The following is a 17,785-nucleotide window of genomic DNA, read 5'->3' on the forward strand; positions in this document are numbered from 1 at the left end:
GGAGATCCACTTTGCGACGCAACTGAAGCGATGTTGTGAAGCTTCCCGTCATTTCTGCGTTCAAATCAGTTCAAATGCAGCGCTGCCTTCCCGGAATGCTGTGCTGAAGCGTTGAAGTCGCTTGATGTCCCCCTTAGGAATAAAGTGGAGCGGGGCGCGGACTATAACGACGACTGGATCTGCACCTGAGAGAGTGTTTATGGGCGTGCATTTCCTCTCTCACTCTAGTCACGCGCGTGCGCACCCTACAGGGAGAAGAGCCCGTACAGCCCATACAAGGACCTTCCGCTCTATTAACGTCAAGCCGACCCATACTCGAAAAAAACTCTCCGAAACTTGTGAGAAACCGTAAGGAGTATTTTTAACACAGAAATACTCCATCAAACGTCCAACATTAGTTTTTGAAACTTTGTCTATGTTTAGGATGGGAATCCAAGTCTTTAACAGTGTAAAAAGCTCAGTATGCATGAAACAGCATTTCACCACCCCCTTTAACTGTACGTCACTTTAGATAAAAATGCCTGCTAAATGACTTTACTACGCTGTTCATGTCCTTATATACACATTTGGTATTCAAGCAAAGGCTTTACACTGTTAGTATCCACTGAAAATTAACATTAATTTATTGCTGTGACACTTGAAAAGCGACTAAGCCTTACTGGAAATGTGAGGTGACTGTAAGAGTTGCTATAATAGAGGTCAACCATGTGGTTCAGATTGGCTTAAATACCTCACAGATGATTAGTCTAAAATACTAGACATTCTTTGTCAAATTGTCCTGATGATTTCCTGGCTGCACAGTGTGAAGCGCGCCACAAACACGAGTCCACAGTGTTACAAATGCATTAGCACACCCCCTCGCCAAGGGCCCCAATCAGCATTCCTTCCTAAAAACACTCCATTCTTCCTGCCCATATTTGGGAGAGAGGGGTAGGGAATCCCTCACAATGACTCATCGAGTTTCTCCGACTGTAAGGGGAGTTCACTAGATGGAACGAACATGAGTTGTTCATTTGCGAATTGAAGCAAACTCCTTGCTAAGTCTTAAAGAAGCAGCATTTTTGTGTGCATTTTACAATGATGACTGCTTGCTACAGCAAAACTTGTTTCTGTTGCTTTGTTGGCAGAATAAAGCAGGGTCCAGTAAATGCCAAGTATGCCTTCTAGGGATCTAGATCAAGGGAGTATGTACATGTAAGATTTATCTTTATAGTGCTAAAATACTCAATTGCTTCCGCGTCTTGGTCGACAGTGATGTCAAACCTGCTATATAGTACATAATACTCGGTCACATATATAATAAAAAAATATATATATCTATATAACTATAATATATAATACCATCTAGTAAATAAATAAAAATGATCTTTAGTAAGTAATATGATGCATAATAAAAACTATTCTGTAAATAATACTATTAGTTTATATGCAAAAACTAAATCATTTTAGTGTGTATACTATATAATCTGTTAGAATTATAAACTATAATTGTATAGAGTGCTCTTTAGAAATATACAGATGTTGGTCATATAATTAGAATATCATCACAAAGTTGATTTATTTCACTAATTCCATTCAAAAAGTTAAACTTGTATATTATATTAGTTCATTGCACACAGACTGATATATTTCAAATGTTTATTTCTTTTAATTTTAATGATTATAACTGACTACTAAGGAAAATCCCAAATTCAGTATCTCAGAAAATTAAAATATTACTTAAAGGGTTACTTCAGCGATTAGCATATGGCTTTGTATCAGTAGAAACCCTGGAGTATATTCAACTGATCATGCTTTCCCCCCTAATATCCCCCTGAGACGAGAGATTTGTGCAGGTTATTTCTGGAAAAAATCCTGAGTTGAAACAAATATCGTCACGTCATCTGAGGAATTTTTTGCTAAAGACTACAGCCAACAGAAGGGAGTTATTTCCACATGTTTTCAACCCGCGCATGGGGAGGTAGGAGATTGCATTCGCAGCTCAGCTCGCAGCTGCAGGCATTCATGTAAACAGAGCTATGCAGAGCAAAGTGAGTGTTTCAACTTCTCAAATTAATTTATATGAAAGCTAAGCTTCCAAAGGCATGAACTGAAAATGCACCAGACTGAACACGAGCTGTAAAATATATGCCGCGAGCGTGGACACGTTTACCTCAGCTCTCATCACGAGAGCTCATTCAGCTCATTCATCATTATCTGACTCCTGCAGCGTTTGTTCTGTGGCACTCGCACAGCGGCTAAATCACATTATATTGAACAGACACATTCAGTTTTTAATTGTAGTGTCTGTTCTCTAACTGAACTGATTTTATGAAAATTAAAGTAATCCAGGGAGTTGGATTACTTGTAGGGCAGTACAAGTAATCCAGTGCCCTTGAGGGTAGCGAAGCATTTCTGGGAATTGTTGTCTTTCATCCCCATGAGACAAATACATTTTCTGTCTTTTCTCATTCTAAAAAGCACCAAATTCCAAAATAATTTTACATTTACTACTTTAATGACACAGTTTAAACACAGATTCATCTTCCCAGCGCTGAAGTACCCCTTTAAGACCAATACAAAGGAAGAATTTTTAGAAATCTTGGCCAACTGAAAAGGATGAACATGTACAGAACTCAATACTTAATTGGGGCTTCTTTTGCCTGAATTACTGCAGCAATGCAGCATTTAACATTTAATCATATAGCAGACGGTTTTATCCAAAGTGACTTACAAAAGAGGAGAGTAATAGAAGCAACTAAACAAACAAGGGCAACAGCCTGCAAGTGCTGTAAGAAGTCTCAGTTAATCGAGCACAGTACACAATCTTTTATTAAAACAAACAAACAAGCAAACAGAAAATTTAATTGGATAGTTAAGTGCTAATATTTATTGGTCAGGTCAGCTGGAAAATGTCTTGAGATGTTTTTTTGACATGGCATGGAGCCGATCAGTCTGTGGCAGGTGTTATTAAAGAGCCCGGGTTGCTCTGTAGTGGCCTTCAGGTCTTCTGTATTGTTAGGTCTGGCATATTGCATATTCCTCTTCACAATACCCCATTGATATTCTATGGGGTTAAGGTGCTGACCAATTAAGAACAGGGATACCATGGTCCTTAAACCAGGTGCTGGTTGCTTTAGCACTGTGTGCAGGTGCCAAGTCCTGTTGTAAAATGAAGTCTGCATCTCCATAAAGTTGGTCAGCAGCAGGAAGCATGAAGTGCTCTAAAACTTCCTGGTATACCGCTGCGTTGACCTCAGAACACACAGTGGACCAACACCAGCCGATGACATGGCACCCCAAACCATAACTGACTGTGGAAACTTTACACTGGACCTCAAAAAACGTGGATTTTGTGCCTCTCCTCTCTTCCTCCAGACTCTGGGACCCTGATTTCCAAAGGAAATGCAAAATTTACTTTCATCAGAGAACATAACTTTGGGCCACTCAGCAGTCCTTTTTGTCTTTAGCCCAGGCGAGACGCTTCTGACTGTTCTGTCTGTTGTTCAAAATTGGCTTGACACAAGGAATACGACAGCTGAAACCCATGTCTTGCATATGTCTGTGTGTAGTGGTTTTTTAAGCACTGACTCCAGCTGCAGTCCACTCTTTGTGAATTTCCCCCACATTTTTGAATGGGTTTTGTTTCACAATCCTCTCCAGGGTGCGGTTATCCCTATTGCTTACAAGTACACTTTTTTTTTACCACATTTTTTTCCTTCCCTTCGCCTCTCTGTTACTGTGCTTGGACACAGAGCTCTGTGAACAGCCAGCTTCTTTTGCAATGACCTTTTGTGTCTTGCCCTCCTTGTGCAAGGTGTCAATGGTCGTCTTTTGGACAACTGTCAAGTCAGCAGTCCCATAATTGTGTAGCCTACAGAACTAGACTAAGAGCACATTTAAAGGCCTTTGCAGGTGTTTTGAGTTAATTAGCTGATTAGAGTCTGGCCCCAGGTGTCTTCAATATTGAACCTTTTCACAATATTATCATTTTCTGAGATACTGAATTTGGGATTTTCCTTAGTCGTCAGTTATAATCATCAAAATTAAACGAAATAAACATTTGAAATATATCAGTCTATGTATAATGAATGAATATAATATACAGGTTTAACTTTTTGAATTGAATTAGTGAAATAAATAAACTTTTGGATGATATTCTAATTATATGACCAGCACGTGTACTCAAAGGTTGTGCGCACTTAGACTGCATTTATTTGATCAAACACACAGTAAAAACTGAAATATTGTTACAATTTAAAATAATTGTAATTTATTTTTAAATGTATTTTTTTCCTGTGATGGTAAAGCAGGATTTTTAGCATCATTACTCCAGTCTTCAGTGTCACATTTATTATTATTATCAGTTTTGAAAAGCAGTTGTGCTGCTTAATATTTTTGTGGAAACTGAGATTCTTTGATGAATATAACATTAAAAAGAGCAGCATTTATTTAAAATAGATTTTTTTGTAACATTATAAATGTAACTTTTGATCAATTTAATGCATCTTTCTTCCATTAATTGGTTTGAAGTATTTTACTGACCCCAAAGCTTTTTTATTACTAAAGTGCTGGACCCCCATACATATTGAAATAAATGTTGCAGGTAAAAGATTGCCAGTTTGACTCAGAGTTGTCTGCATTAGTGCACAGTGTTCAATTCAGGAGAAAATATTTACAAATGTTTACATATCAATAACAGTCACATATTCTGTCTTTTCGAGACCTAAAAAAAATCCTGAATGCTCTTTTTTTTCCTCTCGCTTTCTTGTTCTCTCTCTCTCTCTCTCTCTCTCTCTCTCTCTCTCTCTCTCTCTCTCTCTCTCTCTCTCTCTCTCTCTCTCTCTCTCATTTTGCACACTTCACTTCTTCCACTGTTAACCATAGTGGATTCAAACACAAACAAACAAGCAACGCTAACGATCGCAATCACCACTAATTTGGAGGCCCAGCACTCCACCCCCACTCTCTTTTCCAGGACGTGCTTCATCCCAGAAACCCTTGGGGCTCCAGATGGGTCTAGTGGCTGTCGTGAAAAAGAAAAAAGGACAGAGGAGGTGGTTGATGTTTCTGGAGAGAGTGCAGATCTTTTCTCTCTTTTCCTTGAAGTGAATTGTCTAGATCTTTGTTTATCTAGATCTTTAAGTTTGCAATGTGTCATACCGCATGCACAAATCCTGACCTGAGACTATTGTAAAATTGCCCCCGCCAAAAGCATAAACAGAGGACGGAGGAGGGCAACGGAGGGAGTGTCAGAAGTTGTCGTAATTGGTGTAAGTTTGGAGGGGTTGTAGCCACGCCGCTGGGTTTTGAAAGAGTGTGCAAACGGAGCCCTGTCATTTACCAGACGCCCGTTGGGCTGGGCTGTGTGATCGCAACTCACAACTGTTCTCTAATTAACTCCTGCTCAGAGAGAGAGAGAGAGAGAGAGAGAGAGAGAGAGAGAGAGAGAGAGAGAGAGAGAGAGAGAGAGAGAGAGAGAGAGAGAGAGAGAGAGAGAGAGAGATGAAGCACTGAAAGCACCGCTCTGCCAAAGCTGACTAAATGCAGGAGAAAAGAAAAACACTCACACACAGTTTGGCTGCAGTTTGTTTGATTCAGCAAAGTTCACTATGAAAGTCAGTGCACGCATTGTCGGGTTCAGATTGTTTTTAGTGGTTCCCAGTTTAAAATGTAATTCTGATTTGGTTTCCACATAAGTGCAGCAGTGTTTTAACTTTAAACAAACAAAGAATCACGGCATACTGTAGTATTTCCGGCCCAAAAAAGCTAACAGAGTGACCGCTAACACTTTTTTTTAATAGTGCCCTTGTCATATGTAGTAATAACAGTAAATTGTCTAGAATTATATGCAACTAACCCTAAACCAAATCTTAGTATTTTCTTTCACACATGCACACTCTTCAGAGTGATGTCATTCCTGCCGGGGTATTCAGCAACTCCCCTGGCCCATGTCAGGCTCGGGATCAAGCTGGCCAGTGTCAAGCTTTCGTCAAACGTACACGATATGCATTAACTACATCAATGAGGCTAAAAGCTGTTGAAGTCAAGCTCTGTTCAGCAGACAAATGAATCAATCCAGTTCATCTGACAGACACGGGCCTCTCTTTAAGAACTATTGTGGGACAGAGCGACAAGAAAACGCTTTGTGTTTGATTGACACAAGGCTCGTTGGCCTCACAATGAATGGAGAGGTCAGAGGTCAAACTCAGGCCCCCTTCTATAGCCACTTGCAAACGAGATGAGCTCTGTCGGGTAACACTGTCACCACGATTTTAGCATAGCGAAGAATGACCGCCTTTGTTCTGACATCGAGAGAAAGACAGAGAAAACGCTGCATCTTTTTGGGTCATAGGAGGCCCTTAGTGTTCCTGTTCGAGCGCTGTCCCTTCTCCCTTCTTTTTCACTTTCTTTCTTATCACTTCCTGTTAACAAGTGCAAACATTTTCATATCAGAGCTTCTGTATGGCTTAGCATTAGCATAGTAGCTCAGACACAGTCTAAATGGGAGAGATTTAGGAAAAGGATATATTATTTTTTCATGGGACTGTTTATTGTGTGTGCCTGTGCGGTCCTGGTAAATCCTACATTATGGCACAAAGATAGCAATATCCTAAATTCTAGTCCTTTAGGGAAAATGTTTTGGTCCCCATGAGAAAAAGTTTATAAATCAAAAGTTTTTTGAAAATGTGAAAATGCAGAAAGTTTTCTCTAATGGCAAAGGTTTGTGTAAAGTTTGTTATATTACATTGTGGGGACCAAATGTCCCCACAAGTATAGTCAAACCTGAGATCACCTACATTGTGGGGACCAGCCAGTGGTTCCCAGAAGGGAAATGGATTTATAAACATACTAAATAATGTTTTTTTGAAAATGTAAAAATGCTGAATGTTTCCTGTGATGGGTAGGTTTAGGGGTAGGGGCAGTGTAGGGGGATATAATAAGTGTAAAATCCAATATGTCTATGGAAAGTCCTCACAAAGATAGTAAACCAGACGTGTGTGTGTCCGTGTGTGTGTGTGTTTGTGTGTGTTTTTAACCTAATTAGGGCTGCAGCTATCGATTCTTTTTGTAATCGATTAATCTACCACTTAATCGATCGATTAATCGATTAATCGGATAATAATTACTTTTTCTTTATTAAAGAGCAATAAGAGACAATAAGACGGGTATCTTAAAATTAACATCTAATTTGTCTTCTTTTTAGAAAAATTAAGTTTTATTGCTGAAATTGCATACATTAATAACTATGAAACTAAACAATTTTAATGCATACAATTGCCGTATTATATTAAATAAAAATCTATTTCAAATTACTTTAAAAAGGTAAACATAGTTCAATCTAAAACTAAACCTACAACCAATAAATCTAAATAGTAGTAATATAAATAACAATAATGCCAATATAAATAATATAAATATTCTATAAATTCTATATAATATAAATATTCTAATATTCTATAAATATTCTATAAATAATATAAATAACTAAACATTGTATTTATGTTGTGCAACTTAACTTTCATGTATCAGCTTCAGCTCAGGCATGACATAAGCATTTACTGTCTTATTTACTCCTTTACTGGAGCAAAACATATTGGACAGGTTAACTTGGAGCAAGAGATGTGCGGATCAGCTCTATCGTCACCGAATCAGCTGTTAGAAACAAACCATCCACCCGCAACCGGTAGTCACAACTTCAAATCCTCAGTGTTAAGCGCGATGCTATCGTCACATATTAGCTACACTGAAGTAGGTTGCTAAACAAAACAAAAACAAAATTTTTTGGCCAAATTACATTTACATAAACCAGGGTCGACAACCTATACATCACACGGAGGAATAACCGCTAGAACGTGATCAAACGCGAGATATGTTTAATTCAGTTAAAGTAGGCTACATCACACATGCTGATCTTTTGAGCTAATCATTCATCATTGTAACACAGCTTGTTTTAAGTTAGTAGCTATAAATATGATTAAAGTGTGATATTTAAATTACACAAATCATTGAAAGCACGCAGCTCTGAGCTCTGAAAGCACGAGCGCTGCTCATCACACACACACACACAGACACACACACACACGCACGCGCTCGCGCGTTACAGCTTGTTCTGATATTTGTTGCGCCTAGTATTGAGAACATCTAATGGTGCATTTCGAAGATATTATCAAGTAGGATATATAAAGTCTCATTAAAGATTTCACACACATCACAATGACTGTGATCCATGTGCAAAGCTGCAAACTCCATCGCGTTCATGTGTTTGGAGTTGCTCGTATCTCCTCAGCTGACGCGTGAACTGCCGCAAATGAAACTTAAATGTTCAGCGTCGCATCCTGAAGCTCAACACACAGTTTTCTTCATTTAAAAACAGCGATACTAAATGATATTACCAGTGCTGATGCCCGCCAGCTCTCTCTCTCTCGCATTGCGGTCTTTGGATCTCGACATGAGCTGAAAACGAAAGTTAAAGAACGACGCGCATTCATTGCGTTTTAGCGTGATATGAGAGTTCCGCGTCTTTATTAAAATCAACATATTAACGATTTCTCTCATCCACCTGCAATGTTTGGGATGTTTACGCACCTGAACCGCGGATATAACCGCAATCCGCTCATACTCCGAGTCCTTACACAAAAAATGTCTTTCTCCAATATCTGTGTGTAGTTAAATGGACTAAGCGAAGCGTCGAGGCAGATGATTTTGCCTCGAGGATTTTTTTGATTCGATTAACTCGAGTTACTCGATGAATCGTTGCAGCCCTAAACCTAATCAATGTTGGCGAAAAATTGCCTTCAGAAGAAAGGTCGTCTGAGGTTAAACTAATCATAATTAGCTTTAATTAAAAAAGTTCAGGAAAAACAGTAATACTGTGAAATATTATTACAGTTTTAAACAACTGTTTTCCATCATGCCAGTCATTACTCCAGTCTTCAGTCTTAAATGATCCTTCAGAAATATTTTAAAATATATTTTTTTATTGTAACATTGTAAAAGTGTATATAGATCTTTGAGGGCATCATTGCTGAAGAACAATTTAGGACATCATTGCTGAATAAAAGTATTAATTTCTTTAAAAATCTTAAAATTTCTAAACAGTATTGTAAATGATACGTGATTTGTTTAGGTGTTTGCATGAACTTAGCAATATCTATAATTTTAAAAAACTAAGAATGAAGAGGGGGATTTTCCACAAAAAAAAATCTATAGTCCATCCTTTATTATATTTCCTCAGACATCTCATTTTGGTATTTCCATCCACAGGCGAGACCAAAGCATTCCAGCAGAAATTCCCTGAACTCTTCAAAGCCTTGACCGTAACTCTGTGGTCAGAGTCATTTATACCTTGAAGAGTTTAAATGTTTTTGGAGCACCACATATTAATGATAAATGCTTTAGTTTACTAGCTGCTTGTGTTACTGAACTTCAAAGCAGTCTGGATTACGTTCTCCTCCTCGCTCTGCTTTCCTTCCCTCCCCTCGACGTCCCTCTCTCTTCCCCTCTCCCCCCTCCCGGCTGGAATTCTGTGTAATTAGCATGCCGTTAATGGACCGTGCGATTAGAGCCTTTCAGATAGTGAGGTTTTACACATTGGCCCAATCTAATCACTAACAGGCGTGTGGATTCGTTCATTTGAACCATGTGCAGAAGTTGTGGAGACTGAGAGAGAAGGTCAGATACTGTTTAATAAAGTGTAGACATGGTTGCCCTGGTTTACAGGCAACATGGTATTTTTCACAGAAGAATTACAATGAAAGGTGGAATTTGGGTGTTTTTATGAAAAATCCTGACTCTTTCTTAAATTGAAAGAACAGAATGACATGGCACTCATTCTATCTGACCGTGTCAAAATTATATTGTTCATCAGGATATATATATATATATATATATATATATATATATATAGAGAGAGAGAGAGAGAGAGAGAGAGAGAGAGAGAGAGAGAGAGAGAGAGAGAAAGAGAGAGAGAGAGAGAGAGAGGGAGGGAGAATAGTGTTGGATGACATTTTTGTAGGCCAAGCGGGAAGTTAGCATCACCCTGGTTCCCGCTGCAAAAACCTAATAAGATTTTTCCATTTATTTTTGAAAAAAAAAAACCCCGGAGTATATTCAAATGATTGTGCTTCCCCCCTCATATCCCTCTGAGACGAGAGATTTATTTCTGGAAAAATTCCTCCGATGATGCAAATTGACAATATTTGCCTCATCGGAGGAATATTTGTGAGGATCACACTCTCAGCTCAGCTCGCAGCTGCAAGCATTCATGGAAAACTGAACTATGCTGAGCAATGTAAGTGTTTTAACTTCTCACATTAATTTCTATGAAAGGTAAGCTTCCAAAGGTATGAACTGAAAACGCGCCAGAATGAACACGTATTGTGAATCTATGCCGCGAATGGGGCCACGATTACCTCAGCTCTCATCATGAGCTCATCAGCTCATTTATGACGTTAAATGTAATCTGACTCCTGCAGTTAGGGCTCAGTGCTGTGAGACTCACACGGCGACTCGATCATTGTATTGAACAGACACGTTCAGTATTTAATTGTAGTGTCTTCTCCAACTTAGTCACAGTTATCCAGTGCCTCACTCTATCCTATTGTGCCTCACTTCCAACTATTGCTTTACCCCTTCTAGCCACAACTCTTCTTCTCCGTTTTTAGTATATTTCTGTGGCAGAATTACAGCGCCACACATTGGTGTGGCATACATACTACATCGTTTTGAGTCGTTTTCGTTGCTCTCGTGTGGACACATATTTCTTGAAACGAGGAAAAAAAAAGATCGGATACGAAAAGCTCTGGCTTCGTGTGGACTCAGTCTACAAAGCACCAAAAAAAAAAAAAAAAAATCACATTTCTACTTCATTAATGACCCAGTTTAAATACAGATTCATCTTCTCAGTGTTGAAGTACCTCTTTAATGATTCTTACACGTTTTGTTTATTGTGATAATCTTCACAAGCGAACACAACTTTTATGAATTTTTAAACGCAAACACAATATGCAGTTAAAAGCTATAAACGGAGGCTTCAACGTCACCATCACCATCTTCCGACAACTCTTTGTTTAAAAACCTTTTCCCTGAAAAGTTTAAATTTATAATAGTTTGCAAGAACGTGATTAAACACAATGTAAAAGCGGACTAGTGAGGTGATTTTACTTGTGATGATGTGTAATGTCCTCTGCAACCTCTGTAGTCCCATTAGCCACCTAACCACCTTGTAACCATGATTACTCACACACTCACTCACTCACACACTCACTCACACTCAATCACACACTCACTCAATCACACACTCAATCACACACACACACTCACTCACACTCAATCACACACACACACTCACTCAATCCCATACTTACACACTCACTCAATCACAAACTCACACACTCAATCACAAACTCACTCACACACTCAATCACACACACACACACACTCACTCACACACTTACACACTCACTCACTCACTCACTCACTCACTCACACACTCAATCACAAACTCACTCACACACTCAATCACACACACACACACTCACTCACACACTTACACACTCACTCACTCACTCACTCACTCACACACTCAATCACAAACTCAATCACACACTCACACACTTTTTCTTTTAAACACTTTTACTCTTGCAAAAAGTCATTCAAAAAATAATGCCAATGGATATTGGTAGGTTTATGTATCCCAGCCACCAGCACTAGCCATTATTTTTAACTGATGGAGACGTAGACATGTATCCAGGCATTAATGGCAAGGAAATTTCCTTATACTTGGGCGTGACCACTGTATTTTGCCCTCATATCTGCTTCAAGGTCTTAATAAGTTGTGGCTTTTCTATGTTAGAATCCTGTAATTGTTACAGTATTCCTGTAACTGTGTTTTCTTTAATTCCATCTTTAACTCTTTCCCCGCCAAACAACGAATTTTCCGTTATTTGTGAGAAAACGCTTGAAGGCCAAAAAACAGAATTTTCCGTGTTTTCACTGTGAGACGCTAGGGGCCGCTATTACGCATCTTCTGAATGAGTACAATCTCCTGATCTAAACACACAGTAAAACAGGCGACTGTATGTAATCATATGCATATGAAAAATAACATGATCATCAACATTAAACATCATATCAAAACTATCTAATGTTATTGAATGAAATATGGACCCAGCACAAGCTACAGAACTGTATAAGCATTAGGGGTGTTGATGGACTCGATCTCCTCCATCTGTGTTTGATCATCGCTCTGAATCTGATCTGGAAACAGTCTTTCACAAAAACGCGATTTTCTCAGCTTTTTGTTCAAAATGTTGCTTTTTGTACTTACCCATATTTAAGTGATAAAAATTTAGGAATTTAGGTGATAAATTTAGGTGATTAAAAAAATGCAAGAATAAAATGTTTTTTGTTTTTTTTTAAAGAAGAGGGCCATATTCTTTTGATATATTTCGTGCTCAGATATTCACAAAACAAAATATTCTATGGGCTATTAAATTTGGGGGAAAATGGTCGAAAACCCTGGCGGTGGCTGGCAACTTTAAAGGGTTAGTTCACCCAAAAAGGAAATGTGGTTGGACACCCGTTACACCTTCGTTCATCTTCAGAACACAAATGAAGATATTTTTGTTGAAAGCTGATGGCTGAGAAAGGCTTCAGAAAGGCCTCCATTGGCATTCAGTACATTCCCACTGACCCACTCACAAGACCCATAAAGGCACTAAAGACGACGGTACAAAGTCCATCTCACTACAGTGGCTGTACAATACTTTTACAATGCGACGTAAATAGTTATTGTACGCACAAAAATCCAAATAACGACTTTATCCACCAAGTTATTGATGTGAGCTTGACGCATGCGCGAGAATATGACGCAGCTCCACCGTTCAATACATGACCTGGAAGAGGAGGAGCCGCTATCGCGAGAGTTCACGTCAGAGATCTACACGGAAGACAATAACTTGGCGGATGGCAATGGAGGCCTTTCTAAAGCCTTTCTCAGTCATCAACGAAGGTGTAACGGGTGTCCAACGACATGAGGGTGAGTAATTAATGAAATAATTTTCATTTTTGGGTGAACTAACCCTTTAAAATTAAAATAAAAAACGCTGGTGGTGAAAGAGTTAAGAATGATCATGTGACTTTTATGTATGCCAGGTGACCTATAAATGCAAAATGTAAATTGTTTTAGTTGCAGTTTTTCGAAATATTCATTACTTTATTTCATTATTAACTTTATTATTCATAAATCGTCAATATAGCATTTTTCAAATTGCCTTAAAAACCACTTCATATGAGCATAAAAACTTGTTATGTAACTTGTTGCGATATATAGGAGTTTTTGCGAAATCCTTTCAATTTCAATATGCATAATTTGAAGGGTAATGTGGAGGAAGAGGAAGTGCTAAAATGCTATTTTGTTTCCTCCCTCCCTCTCGCTCTCTCTCTCTTTCTCTCGCTCTCTCTCACTCTCTCTCCCTCTTCCTCTTTCTCTCTATATATATAGTCAAACTTTTTATGGACCAATTTTGTTCCAATAGTGTCAATATGTGAATGCATACAGACCACATAAATGTGATATGCAAAGTGTTAAAATATTTCATTACATGCCAACATTTGCTCAAAGGAGTATATACATTTTCAGAGCAGCTTTGCTTTCATTTATATTCATTTTTGATAACAGAATTTATATTGGTTCTTTTGACTCAGAGTGACAGATGCTGTAGAATCAGGAGTCCTGGCAGCGATACATCACCCTTTCTTCCGCTCACTATCTCTCTCTCTGTCTCCCTCTCTTTTTCCCTTTTCCCCCCGTCAGTCCAAAACCTCCTGCTCCCCTGCTTGGCCCAATCTGGAGAGAGTTAGTGCCATCCCAATGGACCAGGTCAAGCTGCTCTTTTGTGCTGATCTAGGATCAGCTGCGTTTATCCCAGTCCTCACCGTATACACTTGAAGTGAGGCCACAAGACTGATCAAAAAACGGTTTTAGGCAAACCCTCAAACCTCCGTCATGGATCAGCCGTTGTTCACAGTGTCACACTGAGAAGGACAAAACAGACTAGGTTTTATTGCTTCAGTGTACTGGTTGATTTGGTAACTTAAGGGAATAATTCACCCAAAATGACAATTCTGGCTAACACTTTATTTTACAGTGTCCTTGTCACACGTTACATGTCAATAATAACTTTAAATGATGCATTATTACATGCAACTAACCGTAAACAACCAAACACCAATCCTAAACCTAGTAGTACATGTTAATTATTATTACACAGTACTTAAATGCATAATTACACTGTAACAAATACCTTACCCAATTATGTTATATAGTATAACCCAATTATGTTATAATTTTTTCTCATAATAGACTTTTATGAGTAAGGTCTGGTTTCTTGGAACACAAAAGGAGACAAAAAACAAACTGTTTACACTGCTCTTTCCTGTGCAATGAAAGTCAATGGACACAGAAGCTCCAAACAATCTATATTATTCAAGCACTATTTTCCAAATCTTGTGAACCCATACGATATCATTTTAGGTTTTTATTTGTTGCAAATATTTAGAAAATGTGACAACAGCAGAACAGATTTTTAACTAATGGCACAAAAAATATCACACAAAGCTATTGCATGGCTTCAGCAGCACATTGTATAGGCTGCTTTTGTTGTACTTAAAAAAATAATAATAATTGTTTCTGGAGTTTGACACCAGCCCCATGTTTTATTGCAAAAAAGAGAGACAATTTAAAGGTATAGTTCACCCAGTAATGACAATTCTGTCATCATGTTGTTGACTATCTTTCTTTTGTGAGATGTTATTATTTTTTTTTTTTTATCCACACAATGGAAGTCTGGTTTGGTTACCAAACTTCTACAAAATAATTTCTTTTGTTTCCCACAGAAATCAAAAAAGGTTTGGATTTTCTCTTTTAGGGTTTTTCACTGTTAAATATTTTATACTCATGATGTATAACAACAATTACGGTCCAGATACAGATGATAATCAAACTTGTCTGTATCATTGCATTTTTCATTGATAGTGTAATGGAAAAATATAACTGATAGCAGATACTTCAATGTCCACAGGTTTTACCTCTTGTCAGTCTTGTTGCTGTTTGTTTGTACAAAACTGAGGAAATGGCTAGCGAGGGACAGTACCACCCCTCCCTGTGTTTGTTTGCGCGTGTGTGTGTGTGTATGTGTGTGTGTGTGTGTATGTGTGTGTGTGTGTGTGTGTGTGTGTTGACTGTTGGTCCGTATGGCAGGAGAGTGGCACTGAGAAATGTAATTAAACCATTCCACCCCCTCCCATCACTATCTCTATATCTATGTATCCTTCTCGCTCTCATTTTTCCCTAATGTCCAGTGTCTTCCCACTTTAGCGTCCTCTTTTATTTACTTGACATACTGGCCTCATTATCTTATCATTACTTGTTTCTGATCAAACTTGGGAGTAGGGGACTTTTAAAATCCTTAAAGGGATATCGACAGTTTAAATTCCACCATTGGTTCCAAAGATATTTAGATACTTTAAAAAAAATGTCCATATAATTTTAGACAAAACTGCTTAAAACATGAAGAATATTTTGTGTTTAATATTTATATATGTATAATTGTTTTATTGTTTGTTTCATTTTTATGTCCATACATTGAAAGGGTGGTTTTGGACCCCATTGACAAACCCTGTTAAAACATTCTTTGAAATATATTTTTTGTGTGCTTTAATCACCCTTATGTTGTGCCAAAGATATTTTTAAAAATGTTTTGTTTTTTATATCCATACTTTGAAAATCAGTGCAATCCAGTGTTGTTTTAGACCCCAATGACTTCCATTATACACTGTAAATAATACAAAATAAATCACGTCTCCAATTGAACATTTTCTAGTGACTGGTCACATCTAAATTTTTCAGTTGGCCAAATTGAATTTCTGCGAATTGATGCAATTTAATTCACAGAAATTCAATTTGGCCAACTGAAAAATTTAGATGTGACCAGTCACTAGAAAATGTTCAACTGGAGACCAGAATTTATGGGCAAAGTGTATGGGCAAACACTGTTAAAACATTCTTCAAAATATCCTCTTTTGTGCTTTACTCAACCTCATGTTGTTCCAGAGATATTTTGAAGAATGTTTTTTTTTTTTTCATACAGTGAAAGTAAGGAGTCCTTTGCTGTTTTGGACCCCATTGACTTATAGAGACAATTGAAGCAGTCTTCAAAACATTCTTTTTTTGTTTCGCAGAAGAAAGAGAGTCATAGACTTACAATGACGGATGGACATGAGCTGTGGCTAAGGACTAGACGATGGACTCTTTTGCAACCGCATACCTACTAACACGCTAGAAAACAGTCAAAACACCTTTGTAACCACATAGCAACGCCCTGGCAACCATCCACAACCCAGTGACTTCTGCGCAGGCAAGGACTAGTTCTCTTCCATTGTTGTTCTTTGTCCATTTCTTCCAACTCTCTTTCTCTGTTCCTCGCTTTCTCTTTATCTATCATTCTTGCAAGGATGAGTGAAGCAGCACCTTCTCTATTAGGGTGTGTGGAGAGAGAAAGAGAGGGATGCAGGGAAGGAGGAGGAGAGGGGGGCAGTGATGACACTGCATGGTGAAGTCATACTCCATGACATCATCCTCTGGAGCAGAGCCAGGAGAGCCAGCAGTCTCTCTCTCTCTCTCTCTCTCTCTCTCTCTCTCTCTCTCTCTCTCTCTCTCTCTCTCTCTCTCTCTCTCTCTCTCTCTCTCATCCTCAATCTCTTTCTCCCTCTTTACACGCTCTTTCAGAAGCTGGAGTAAAACTCTAGGAGCCTTTTGTTCCCCCAATCCCCCACCACAAACAGCAGCCCCCTCCCTCTCTGTCTCCCGGTCTCACTCCCTCTGTCTGTCTGTCGGTCTGTCCGTCTCTTGTAGAGCCTCAGGGCTTGTGCTTGTAGATGAGTTCTGGCTGCAGCACGATCGATACAAACACGGCAAGTTGTGTGTCCCTGGTTCCCCTCTGTCTACACACACAGACACTCATTTACTACTTGCTTTTATGCAACATGTGGTTTAGAGCTCAGCAGTTTGTGAAGTGCTGAAGTTCTCGCACTCAGACTCTATTTGTAAATGAAATGTCTGTGATTAAAGATTCCTGTCTCAGTTTTTCGTCAGAAAATGTGAGCAAAGCTGGCCGGTGCAAAAGCTGCCGCCACGATGCCAGGGTGTTTACGAGGGCATTGCTTAAGTGTTCTGAGTGATTGATCATATTCAGTACAGAATACAAGCAACCAAATGCCCAAGACAAAGCATTCACCCCCAAGCATCTAGGAATTTTCTTTTTTTGTCCAGGCAAAGATGTAATATCTGGTCGTTTAGAAATGCACTCAATAAGCTGTTTAGCACAAATGGTATAAGGTGAGTTACCATTCGAGGTTACTAAGCTTAAACCTCTGTCTAGGGTTGTGTTAAAACCCTAAATATGAGAAACAGTTATGTTTCCTTTTTCAATTGTACCTATAATAATAATTATTGTTGTGGAAAATAAATCAATAGATCTGTTAGATAGGCCTACCTATGCATGTGTGCACACAAAGAAATAAATCAACGTATATAATTAATATTTTTTCATACAGGTCCTTCTCAAAAAATTTGCATATTGCGATAAAGTTCATTATTTTCCATAATGTAATGGAAAACCCAAAATTCCTATCTCAAAAAATTAGCATATCATGAAAAGGTTCTCTAAACGAGCTATTAACCTAATCATCTGAATCAACTAATTAACTCTAAACACCTGCAAAAGATTCCTGAGGCTTTTAA

General features: G+C 38.4%; 1 long non-coding RNA gene across 1 annotated transcript in view; it reads left to right on the forward strand.

Annotated features, from left to right (window-relative positions):
- Positions 1 to 16,509, forward strand: part of LOC137073932 (uncharacterized) — a 38,855-nt gene extending 22,346 nt beyond the window's left edge. The window contains exon 3 of the long non-coding RNA XR_010904826.1: positions 16,225 to 16,509. This is a non-coding gene — a long non-coding RNA (uncharacterized lncRNA). The remainder of the gene's footprint in view (positions 1 to 16,224) is intronic.
- Positions 16,510 to 17,785: the final 1,276 nt, after the last annotated feature.

Source organism: Pseudorasbora parva, chromosome 4 (genome assembly GCF_024679245.1).
Source record: "Pseudorasbora parva isolate DD20220531a chromosome 4, ASM2467924v1, whole genome shotgun sequence".
Classification (NCBI taxonomy): domain Eukaryota; kingdom Metazoa; phylum Chordata; class Actinopteri; order Cypriniformes; family Gobionidae; genus Pseudorasbora; species Pseudorasbora parva.